Source organism: Balaenoptera musculus, chromosome 7 (genome assembly GCF_009873245.2).
Source record: "Balaenoptera musculus isolate JJ_BM4_2016_0621 chromosome 7, mBalMus1.pri.v3, whole genome shotgun sequence".
In the NCBI taxonomy this organism is placed as follows: Eukaryota; Metazoa; Chordata; class Mammalia; order Artiodactyla; family Balaenopteridae; genus Balaenoptera; species Balaenoptera musculus.
In genome coordinates, this window is record NC_045791.1 from 22,734,982 (window position 1) to 22,747,526 (window position 12,545).

A 12,545-nucleotide genomic window follows, 5' to 3' on the forward strand; every position below is an offset into this window, starting at 1 on the left:
CAGTAGGCTCCACATTCAAAATAGAAGCAAGTTCTTGCTGAGCTCTTGACATGAAAATAAAAACATTCATCACTTTTCCTCTCAAAATTGTAGACTATAGCAGAACATAGTTTTTAAAAGGCTAGCCTAATTTTCTTTCTGGGGAAAAAAATATTAAGAAAAGACGACTAAAGAGGCAATAATGTATTGCTGCAGACTCTCTCTCTTAACTGGTTCACTCTGTGCACTGAATATGCATAATTCAATTTTAAGAAGTATATTGAAATTATAGAATCACTAGTATAAAATCCAGACATCCTGGAAAGTAAAAGCCAAACTACTAATGGCTATTTCAGCTTATTAACAGTTAATACTTAGAAGAGATGTAATCTGGGGTAATTGCTGAGGACATTTTGGTTTCTTTTTCTTTTTTTTTCTTTTTTTTAATATTTATTTATTTATTTGCTTATTTGGTTGCACCGGGTCTTAGTCGCGGCAGGCGGGCTCCTTAGTTGTGGCACATGGGCTCCTTAGTTGTGGCACACATGTGGGATCTAGTTCCCTGACCGGGGATCGAACCCATGCCCCCTGCATTGGGAGCACAGAGTCCTATCCACTGCGCCACTAGGGAAGTCCCTTGGTTTCTTATATATAAGCTCAATCTGCAAGAATGAGTAACCAGGAAAACTTCCAGAAAAGTGTAGCAGTGATGCCATATGTAACGGAGGCGTACATAGTGCCTCCTTCAGGGAAGGAGACACTCAAAACAGAAATGTGAGCAGGTACTTAAGTAGAAAAATGTAAAGTGTGGTTTCTGATAGCTATTCTGCTTCAGACACAAGTGGGCTTTGCTGGTCAGTCCTAGCAGACAGGGTAAGACTGAAGCATCCAAAATGCAGTACGGGTGGGCAGGAACTGTCTCATACAGCAGGGGGTGGCGGGTGGAGCGCCAGAGAGCTGGATCGAGCTGTAGACTTACAATGGTTCAGTCTGAGAACATCGTCATATCTACAGGGTCAAGCGAACAAACGCCATATTTGAAAGCTGCAGCCTCAGAGGGCAAAGGGGTTTCAAGACAATACCCAGGGCCCTCAGTGGTGGAAGGAGCGCTGTGAAAGGGAATCTAGGGGCCGGTGATGCTGTGAAATCCAGACTGGCCAGCCGGCATTGGGAATAAGGGGAGTGTCACATGTGAGCAGCATGGGTAAAAGGTGAGTGACCAAGGCAGGGATCAAACAGAGAAGCCCAGTTATTAAAAACTGGAGAAAAGAAAGATTTCAGTGATGATGAGGTTGGGGGGAGAAGCCTTGAGACGGAGTCAAGTGTGGAAGGGCTTACCTCCCTCCCTCCCAGAGCCATTTTTTAATCCTTTTAAGGCTCAGGTTCTCACTATAGGCAAGTGCCCAGGGCCCATAAGCTTTTCCAGGTTTTATCAAATGGTTTGAGAGCTGGAAAAGAAATGGTTTTTGGCTCTAAAATGCAAAGAAAACTGCAAAATGAAATTATTAAATATTTCAAAAGGAAAATTAGATGAATCTCTTTCATTTTGCATAACAAAACATTGTATTTTTCATGTGAGACATGGCTGCATTTTTTTCCGTGTTTGACAGGATGTGCGATGAGGCCTCTAAGAGGCCTATATAATCCAGGGTTTATATAGCCCTTGAGTTGGCCCTTCTCCAGCCTGGCATAGTTCAGGCAGAGAAGGTCAAGGGTGCTAAAACTTCGGCAAGGTTGGACAGGCAGGGAGGGGAAGGCAAAAAAACCAAATCACCTAGGCTAGAAATGAGGGGGCGGGGAGGGGGGGAGGAAGGCTTGGGGGGAGGGTGTTTGGCACCATTGCAGAGGTTGGGCTTGACCGGCTGCTGGGAGGTGAAGGCGCAGTGTCCCCGGAGATGGCGCGGTCTGGTTTCTAATTTTGGAAATGGCCATACCAGGATTTCCAATTTGGCAGCCAGGCTGGCAGCGAAGGGCTCTGAATAGCAGAGAGAACCATCTGGAGGCAGGTGGCCATTCAGTGTTGTGTAGGGGTATGGATGCAGATTTGGCAACAGCTAGACAGCAGGGCTTAGTTTCTAAAGCAGGGAGGCGGCAGAAGGGGAGAGAAGAGAGTGGGAGAACTCAGTCCTTCTGAGGCTGCAGAGCAGGGGAAAAGCAGCAAGTCAAGGAACCTTGAGGCACGGAGGTTCCAAGGCTCCCGGGTTCACCTAGCGTCTGATTGGCCGCAGGACAGTCCCAGGAACACTGCTGCAGCTCACCCATGGCCCTATAGGGCTTCTAATTGCGGTCTGGGAGCAGGGCCCAATTTTACATGCTTCCCCTTGGAGGAGGAGTGCCTTTAGTCTGAGGGAACAGAAGCCCTTCCCGAGATTCCGCTGGAGGCAGGGCCCCTTAATATGTCCAGAGAAAACGCCATGCAGCTGCCATTTCTTGAGTCAGGGTCAGAAGGAAGTGGAGTGAAGTGACCCCAATTTTCGGGAAGAAGAAGGCCAGAGAGGCAGGGACCCACGCAGTGGGCATTGCAGGGACAGATGTTTAAATAAACTCCTCTAGCCAGAAATTGCCCTGATAGGCATTAGGGTGTGTCTCTCTGGGAGGGGACTGAAGACCCTGACCCGGAGGCATTGTGATGACTGAGCAGAGATAAAAGAGGAGGAGACAGAGCTGCTGCACCTCTAGAGCCATTTGGGGCTGCTGCAGAGGCTGGTGACCCTGGCTGGAGAGCACAGTGGAGAGCTCCAGCGTTCCCCTGGACGTCTCCAGGGTCCAGAATCAACCGCAACTTCTTGGGTTACCTGAGAAGCAGAGAAGGGGCAAGGCCAGTGCACCAGCAGAGGAGAGAGAACTTAGCTGGCCAAGCTGAAGAAGGGAGAGGTCATCAGGGACTACTAGATTATGGCAGCAGCGACCGCCTGGATCCTGGCACAGTAAAAATATTTCCAGCAACCGTAAGTGACCTTGGTTGAGACTTCTCAGGGCACATCTGGAGCGATGCTGTAGAGGCTTTGGGTAATCTTGTAGAAGAGAACATTTTTGATGTTTTTCTCCTATTACACTGTGAATAGAGGACTTGCAAGTTGGGTGACCAAGATTTTTCCAAGACGATATATTGTGTAGGTAGAGGTATCACTGTTTCTCATTAACTGGGCATTATTGATCCAGAATCTAGGATTGCTGATGGTTTAAGAGCCTCAAAGTGTTTCAGATTTGGTTAAATTTAATATTTAATTAAATGTCTAGAAAATGTAACAGTATGCCAACTAGTGAACTGCTGCAACTCAACCCTTACTCTTCACATGGTGATTGATAGAACAACAAAAGTCCTCCCTCCTATAGCAGACCCGACAGATTATGCAAAGGACCAAAGCATTAAATATATGAATGTGTTTGAAACAAGGGAGCAACTCGAAATATTTGACATAATGTGGCTGAGGATATGAAAATAAGGGTGTCAGTGAAAGACTTAAAAGACATAAGATCCTGTTCTCAGAGTTCTGGGCAGGTCCTATTCTCAGTTTTCTGAGAATGGTTTTTGAGTGATAAGTACATCAAGTTTACTGGCCCTTTTTTTTTTGCTATAGGCATCACTACACAAGAGTTGTAGGTATAATGCTAGTGTTCTGAAGTTTTTAGATCCTTAAAAAGTGAGTATTATATAATGCAAAAGTACTACAAAAGTAGGAATTCATATGCAAGATGAAAAGCCAGAGATAGAAGAAATGGAGACAAGGGAACAGAAAATGAAATTACATGTAATTTACAGGTAATTTACAGGTTATTCAACAAGGGTTTTAGTGTTTTCTTCCAAATAAAAGGCCTAATATTTATAACAATGAAAAATTAACGAATGAGTTGTTCTTTTCTTTCCACCTAAATTCCAAAAACTAAATGTCAAGTGTCTGATCACAAGTGTTAGCTTGTGGGAAGTAAGACCTGAGTTTGGTTCCCTTGAAGAAAATTTAAGATAGGAAGGGATAATGGTTAGAAAAATATGGGGAAGCCAGCTCACTAGGAGAGAAGAGCTTGGTGGACCACATTAACAAGGGTGGGGGTATGAGCAAAACGTTCAGGGAAGCTCAGAGAGCACACCACTTAGGATTCATGAAGAATACAATGTTTGCTAACACGCACATTATTACCTTTTTTTGCTCTCTAAACAGAAGATAATAATGGATTTGTTCATTGTTTGCCACTGTATGTTTTAGGTTTTGACAGTTAGAATTGGAAAATGATAATACAAAAAAGGGTAGTGGCACACAAGGCAGTGGCAAGTCCGTTGTGCCATGAAATGGAAGGAACTGTGATGTTTAATTTAGAAAAGAGGAATAAGATGCTGCAGTCACTAAAATATCAAAGTGGAGTGCTTGGATAGCTCCTCAGACAGAGGCTCATAGTGTTGAGTCAAGAAGATTCAAAATCTGGTCCTCATCTGCATGCATTAAGGTCAGAGAATAAATGGCTCTTCTGATCTTTACTAGCTGCTGACCTATTATCTACAATAAGTAGAACTTCCAAGTCAGCCACATCCATTGAGGAATCTGAATGGTTTCCTACAGAAAACTGACAATGAGCAGCAAAACGAGTATCGTAAAGTTTCTTGGCATCTAAGGAGTTGGATGGTCATAATGGCTAATGCCTTAGCAATGCAAATATGAGTGGAAGCACACTATTTTCTACATCAGTGATAAAGCTGTTACTTATTTCTCTATTTATAAAAGTCACTTATGGCTGCAATAAACTAAAACCTATTTTTTCTTTTTCTTTCTTTTTTTTTTTTTTTGCCACATGGCACGCGGGATCTTAGTTCCCTGACCAGGGATCAAATCCGCGCCCCCTGCAGTGTCCTGATCACTGGACTGCCAGGGAATTCCCAACTAAAACCTATTGTAATAATCTAGTTTTCCAACAGGTATCCAGCAAGTAGGAAATCAAATCAAGAAAGGAAGTTCTTTAGGGGATTGATAATATAGCACCAAGCTTTAATCCAGGTTTATTGACCATAGAGCCATCTTTTACTTTGCCAAACGATCACAATTTTGTTAGCATTATTTACAAGCCTTATTTACTCTTACTACTTACTATTATTTTATCAGTGGATAAAGTCACCAAATACTTCAAGGAAAAGAATGATATATCCTAATACTGCAAAGAGATCAAGCCTAGGGGAAAGACTGATAATACCTTGACGAGAAGTCTGACATCCTTGTGGTGGAAGTTTATTGAACCACTCCCCGACTAGAACTCAGTCAAGTATCAAGAGTCACCAAGTACTACTCATTTCTTAACTCCCAATTGGAAATCTACTTGAAGGATTTATTGCAGTTTGATTCCTTGAGCCTATTACATTCATTAGTGCCTAATAATGGTTGATTAGCAAAAGAAAGGGCATGAGTGCTAAGGGGTTGACATAGCTAAAAGGCCTGGGCAAAAATTACATGTAATTTTCACCCTTTCTGTCACATATCATAAAGTTAACACAGACCCACAATGAGTACAGCAACTAATATTAACTGGTTTTTGTTCATGTTTGGAGAACGAGAAATTCTGCACTAATAATTTCCTCTCCCCACAGGCCCCAACACATCAATGCTCACTTCCACTTCTGTTTTTTTAATTCTTGGCTTAAGGCAACTTTGATTATGCGGATCCTATCTCCTTCCTGAAAATCCGGCTGGAGCTGCTTGTATTCCACGCACGTTTTTCTGTGTTAAAACACGTGAGTAATATTGCCAATGTAGTACCGTGGTCACCTTTCTCTTAACTCCGTGAGGCATTCCCCTCATCTCTTAAGACATCTACTTAGATATAGCCCTATTTACCACCAACGTCCAGCCTCGGGAGGCCGCCTGCTCTTCTGTGCTTCACAAGCATCCTCAGCCGCCCCTCGGCGGACCCCTCCCCTCCTAAGCCTGAGATTTCAGGTTCATCTCCAACCGAAAACCGCTCCACCTTGGCACTTCATTTGTCTACCACACTGCTGTCTTTATCTGTATCCCTCTTCGGAGACTGTATACTGCTGTTTTGTTTGGGCAGTTCATATGGCTCTTGGCTCGCAACAGGAGCTCGGTACAAGTTGTACCTTGGCTTTCTAGCCTGGTACAGCCCTAAAGAAACCGTGCACAGAAACGGCAGTCGCCTCTCACCCGACGTGATCAATCAGACCAGTTAGGAGGAGCTATTCAGTGGGCTTTTTAGTTAAGGAAAGTTTAACGCTGGGCCGAGGAGGCGGGCGGGGAGGCGTCCCCACCAGGCGAGGTTCGGCCCGGGATGCGGAACCCGCCGGGCTGGGAACCCAGAGCCCGGCGCAAACGGCGGCGGCTACATTCAAACCCCGGCAGCGGATCCGACCCGGCCCGGAAGTGCCCGGCGCCGGAGGGAGGGAGGGAGGAAAGGCCTTGCGAGCAGATGCCGCCGCGCGCACGCGCCCTCGCGAGCTGCGGGCTGGAGTCGCAACTCGGAAGCCGGAGCCCAGACGGGCCCGGGGCGGGGGGTGGGGGGGGGAACCTGCGCGGGGGCGGGAGCGGCGGAGACGGCCGCCCCTGGCGGCGGGTTTGTTTATCCCGGGGAAGAAGTTTAGGAGCGGGAGATAGGGGAGGAGGGCGGGCCGGGGAGGAGGGATGCGGTTCGGCGGAGGCGGCCGCCACAGGGACTCGCCGCCATCACCTCAGCCGCCTCAGCCGGAGAGGAGCCGCCGCCGGGGCTGCCCGCCGCCGCCCCGCACGTCCGGGTAGGTGCCCCTCCCCCTCCGGGGTCCCGGCCGCTGGCTGCCCCCCTCTTTCCCGGGACTCACCTGCACTGAAACCCAGCGACCTCCTCCTCCCCCATTTCGGCGCCCCCATCGCTCTCGGTCCGGGACCCCCGCTCCTGAGGCGTGCCTTCCACCCCCGCCCTTCAGCCCCACCTCCGCCCCCCGGACCTCCCTAACCTCGCGCGTCTCTACTTCCCCTGGGAATTACCCCCTCCCCCATTGATCTCCCAGCTTCCGTCTACCAGGATCCCCCCGACTTTCCTCCACAAGCCTTGCCTCTTTTTTCTTTATCATTCTCCCCCCTTTGTACCTGTAGACCTCCTCGCCCGCACCTTGATACCTTGTCCCTTCCTCCCACCTTGAGTACTGCCCAAAGCGAGAAACTGCACGCCACCCCCGCGTTCACGTCCATCCCTCCTTATCCCAAACGTATACGCCTGAAACTGTCCCCATTAGCCCATTTTAGGGTGAATTCTCAGCTCTCCAGCCAGACCACTCCGTGCCTCCACCCCAGTGGGCATGCCCTCAACCTGCCTACCTCCAGGCACACATTGCCCTCTCATCCGTTTCTCTCTCCCAGGTACGTCAAGCTCACTCTGCAGTTCAGGGTCCACGTCCTGACTACCCCTTCTGCTCCCTTTCTGCGTCTTCTTTCCCCTTACAGTTCTTCTTGAATTGATGCATTTGTGTACTGAATCACAGAAAGGGGAGGAGATGGGTGGGATTTTCTCTCTCAAAGCAGTAGATCCAGTAGAAATAGGATTCACCTTCTGCCTAGCCCAACTTCTGGCATCTTTCTCTGTGAATAGTGCCATTCAGCCATACTTTTGAGGCTTCTGATGATTTGTATTTGAATACTCCTGGGCCTAGATTGTTTTATTATAGTACTCATCTTCCCAGTTTTTCCGTATAGCTGAACCTCCTGTTTCTTAGACTGGAAACTTAAGTAATAAAAGGTTCATACCTTGGAAAATTACATCTCTCCTGCCATAATGGGAAAGGTGGAATATTTCAAATTATCATTCTATTATTCTTGAGAGAAATGGTGCCTAGTGGTTAAGAGCTCAGACTCTGTAGCTGAACTGCAAGGATCTAAATCCCTACCTTTCTGTCTACCAGGTCTGGCCTTGGGCAAGTTATTTAATCTCTGTGCCTCAGTATTCTTACAGCTGTAGAATGGGGTTAGTGATGTACTTCATAAGATGGTGGTGATAATTGCATAACTTAATGCAGGTAAAATACAACAGTGCCTGGTAAGAGTTCAATAAATGTTCTTTATCATCATCTCTTAGCTTGACTTGGCTTGGCTATTGGTAGGATAATTTTGAGAGAGGAAGGGGGGAATGGAAAACTGTCTTTTTGCTCTTTTTAATTTAACACCTTTTTTGAGGTAGCTATGATTCATATTTTGTTACTGTATAAATTAGTTCCTTCTGGTGTGAAAAGTAGTTTTAGCTCCCTATTTTCAGGTAAGTTACCAGGCTACACGCAGTCCCATTTTCAGGTACCTGTTTGGAAATTTTAAATTTTTATCTTTGTTTTGAGAATAACTGAAGTTTAATTATGTAGCAGATTTATCGTAGGGAAAAATGAGGATTTTGCCGATGAGAATTTTAACACTACAATTAAATACTCAAACCTGGTTGGATACTTCACACCTACCTGTCCTTTATGTTGAATTGCTACTCAGGATAGAGCTTTGGCTTCATTCCAAAGACTGGTGGCTTTTCTCTTACTAACATGTTGTTTTATTCACATGACCATGCCTTGATGTGTCCAAAAGTTTACTCTTTAAAACCCTGACAATTTCTGTCATATTTGCTTACCTCCTGTGCATTATTATTTTCTTGATACATTTTTTAAACAACTCACAAAAAAATATCCAAATAGGTACTGTCAACTCAATGTTGTTATAAGTAGTAAAAGTTTGAAATCACAATTTGCTGTCCCAATTACACATAAAAATGTGTGCATATGGAACTATCAAAATAAAGTTGTTTGCCTGTGTATAGCTTAAAATCTTTTTTGTGTGTCACCAATGGAATGTTCATTAAACTTTGGGTAACACTGCCTTTGCTTATGCTATTCTCTGGCCTAGAATAACCTTTGCTCTTTCTCCTGCATATCCAAATTCTACTTATCTTTCACCTCTTACTATTTTCATAGTTCTTGCCAACATTGGTTTCTATTCCTTGGCTTTCCTACTGTCTGTATTCTGCATTTGGCTTTGAATAATACAGACTGCCCCAGTTCAAGAAAAATGACTCCCATAGAATCATACTTTTAAAGTTTGTAGAAACTTTGAAGGGGTGGAATAAAATTGATAATTAGTATCTGCTCTGTGCTGAGCACTATTCCTTTGGTTTTGTAAATATTCATTCTTTCCAAAAATATTTAATGAGCACCTACTTCATGCCAGGTGTTGGGGATACACAAGAGCAGCCCTTCCCAACTGGGGTTCCAGTAAATTATCAAGCCCTAATGCTCTAAAGTATCCAGGGTATGTAATAACTACTCTCCTGTGCACCTAAAATGGTCCTATGTCCCATCCTTGAGAGAGAGAACTGAGGAAATAGTCACTTAACTCAGTTTCTGTAGGGTTTAAGTCTTTGAGAAAAGCTCCACCAGAGAATAATAACACAGACTCTGCTGTTTTTGTAATTTATATCAGTGTGGCACTGGCAGACAATAAGCAAGTAAGAAGATAAAATTATAAGAGCACTGGTAATGTTAAAAACAATGATAATCGCTAATATTTATAAAGCACTATGCCAGCCACTCTTTCAAATGATTTATACATATTAACTTGTTTAAACCTCTCAACAATCCATTGAAGAAGGCTTTATTATATCTCCATTTCACAAATGAGGAACCTGAGAATCAGATTACTTAACTTCCACAAAATCACACAGCTAAGTAAGCAATGGAGCCAGACAATATGGTTGTAGAGACTATTACCCTTTGTTGCCTCTTAGACCTTCCAACCTTCCAATTTTTTGTTGGTTACTTTAGACAAGATTCTTTACCTTTCTGAAAAATCTTTTTTTTTTTTTAAATCTCAACAGTGAGATTTCCCTGTCTTTTAGGTTGTTGAGGGGAGTAAAGAAGATTTAACTTTGTAAAGCACCTGGTATACAGATGTATCCCAAGTCTTACATATGACTAGATATTGCAGGCATTTGCATTTCGGTGGTCCTGGTCACCATTTTGTTTCCTGACTTAGATTTATTCACTTAGCAAAAGTTTATTGAACATCTGATCTGTGCCAGGCACTTGCTAGGCTGTGGTGACACACGTTATGGAAAGAGTGTACCTGTATTCATGATGGCAAAACTCTGTTGGGGAATAGAGAAACTAAACGAATTATTACAAAAATAATAATTACAGTTACGATAACTGCCACAAAGGAAAATTACTGTAAACAACAAAAGCTCACTAATGTATCAGAGAATGTTTGTCTGAAGAAATGACTTTCAGGCCGAAGTCTGAAGGATGAACTGGAGTTACCCAAGCGATGCTGACGATTTCAGCTTTCTAGGACTGAAAAGTCCTGTGGAGACTGGACCTTAGCACATGAGGCTGGGTGATATGAAATGAGACTGGAGCAGATCACAGTGGTCAATTATTGCTAAGCTCTTTGTACTTAATCCTAAGAGCAGTGGGAAGCCACTGGAGAATGTTAAACAGCTGAGTAAGTTACTTAAATTTTTGTTTTAAAAACATCACTTGGCTGCTCTGTGGAGGACAGATTGGAGAGGCAAGTGTAAAAGCAAGGAGACAAGTTAGGCCAGGGCTCCTCAAATTTATCTGTGGCGAAGGACATGTTTTGTTTTGTTTTACTTTCTAGTTTGTGCTGGTACTTTAGTAATGAACAGTAAAATGGATGTTGTGGCAGTGTCTGTCAAATTGCTATAAAAATTTCTAAATGCTGCCTCTCAGTTTCTGTATTTACCTTGTCTCACACCAATAACAGTAGTTCATAGGTTAGTATTGGTCCACAGCTCACACTTTGAGTAGAATTGAATTCACCTATTATAGTCATTTAGGCAAGAGATGATAGAATCTTGGTCCAGACTGGTGGTGATAGAGATAAAGCAGCTGGATTTGACAAATATTTGGGAAGTAAAGTTAATAGGATTTGGTGATGGATTTTATTTGAGGGTCTAGGGAGAGGAGAAGGCCAATTTCCAGGGTTAACGGTTCTTGTGCTTAACCTAGGGGGATATTGGGGGAGGAGCAGTTTTTTGTTAGTTTATGGAAACGGAGGGAGTATTGATCATAATTCAGTTGGGAATAATCAGTACATAGCTGATAATGGATGTTTTAGTGTGGAAGGTGGGGGATGAGATTGCCTAAGGAGAGAGTATAGAGAGAGAAGATAAAGGGACGTGGTCCCCTATGATTCTCCAACATTTAACATTGAGGAAAAGAAATGGAGCAAAGGAGACTGAGAAGATATAGCCAGAGGTTGGAGGAAAATTTCCTTAGCGTCACTGAAGTCAAGGCAATAGACTGAAAAAGGAGGGCGTGGCTAATCTGCTATGTTGATTGAAGCTGAGAAATCAATTAAGTTGGGAACTAAAGAGTACACATTGCATTTAGTGACAGGGAGAAAATTTTATGTCTCAGTCGTCAGTCCATCCATAAAATATTTGATGATTTTTGTTTTAATCTGCCAAAGCAACAAGTCTAAATTTAGGGTAGAATTTTATCTGTAACATGAACCATGTCTTCCTTCCTGAGCTGAGACCCATGTTTCTATTTATCACCATCTGGGTGTTCTATAAGCATCTCAGACTCTACAACTCATTCATTCAGAACATACTCAAATAGAATATGTTTTTTAAATACTGTTTATCAGGCAGTAACTATTAGACTTTTAGGAATGCAATTAGACCTCAGAGTCTAGGGGCAATGGACAATTAAATATTGTTTAGTGTGATTAGTGCTGTCATAGCAGTTTATTCAGGTTGCCTTGTAAGCACAGAAAAGGAGCCTTAAGGAAGGCTTTCTAAGCAAAGTAGAGTGTTGGGCAGAGTGTTTCCGAAGGACAAGTGGAGAGATGGAAAGGGCAATGCAATGGTAGAGGAGTTTACTTTGAAAGCATTCAAGTTTGCTGTTTTTTTTTTTTTTAGAAATTCACGTTCTTTATTTATTTATTTCTTTATTTTTATTTATGACTGTGTTGAGTCTTCGTTTCTGTGCGAGGGCTTTCTCTAGTTGCGGCAAGTGGGGGCCACTCTTCATCGCGGTGCGCGGGCCTGTCATTATCGCGGCCTCTCTTGTTGCGGAGCACAGGCTCCAGACGCGCAGGCTCAGCAGTTGTGGCTCACGGGCCCAGTTGCTCCGTGGCATGTGGGATCTTCCCAGACCAGGGCTCGAACCCGTGTCCCCTGCATTGGCAGGCAGATTCTCAACCACTGCGCCACCAGGGAAGCCCAAGTTTGCTGTTTTGATTAATGTCATCACTACCCATTTAGTCACCAAACATGGAGATATCTTCAGACTGTCTTCAGGATTTAAAGATTTTCTTTGTTATTGTCCAAGGTGGTGTTTTGTTTTTGCTGGTTAGCTTTATATTTATTATATCTATACTTATGGAATCATTAAGTAATAGAATGTAAATATTTTGGTTATGCTTTAATGATTTTTTTTTTCTGAATGGGAGAAATTTTATACATACAACTTTTTCTCAGATTTAGAGAATTAAAATGAAAGCCTTGGTAAGGATTGCTAAGAGTTTACTGCTAAACATCAGGTATATGGTCAATGATGGTGCTTTTGGGCTCAGTGGAATAACACTCCCCTGATACCTTAA

General features: G+C 43.6%; 1 protein-coding gene across 5 annotated transcripts in view; it reads left to right on the plus strand.

Moving 5' to 3' along the window:
- Positions 1-6,518: 6,518 nt before the first annotated feature.
- SPOPL (speckle type BTB/POZ protein like) overlaps positions 6,519-12,545 on the plus strand; it is a 74,634-nt gene continuing 68,607 nt past the window's right edge. For 3 of the 5 annotated variants that reach the window (XR_005020647.1, XM_036858340.1, XM_036858342.1), the window contains exon 1: positions 6,521-6,706. The gene's annotated coding sequence lies outside the window, so the exon portion shown is untranslated. Of the gene's footprint in view, positions 6,707-7,183; positions 7,308-12,545 lie in introns of all 5 variants that reach the window. The other 2 variants (XM_036858343.1, XR_005020648.1) reach the window with 2 other exon arrangements.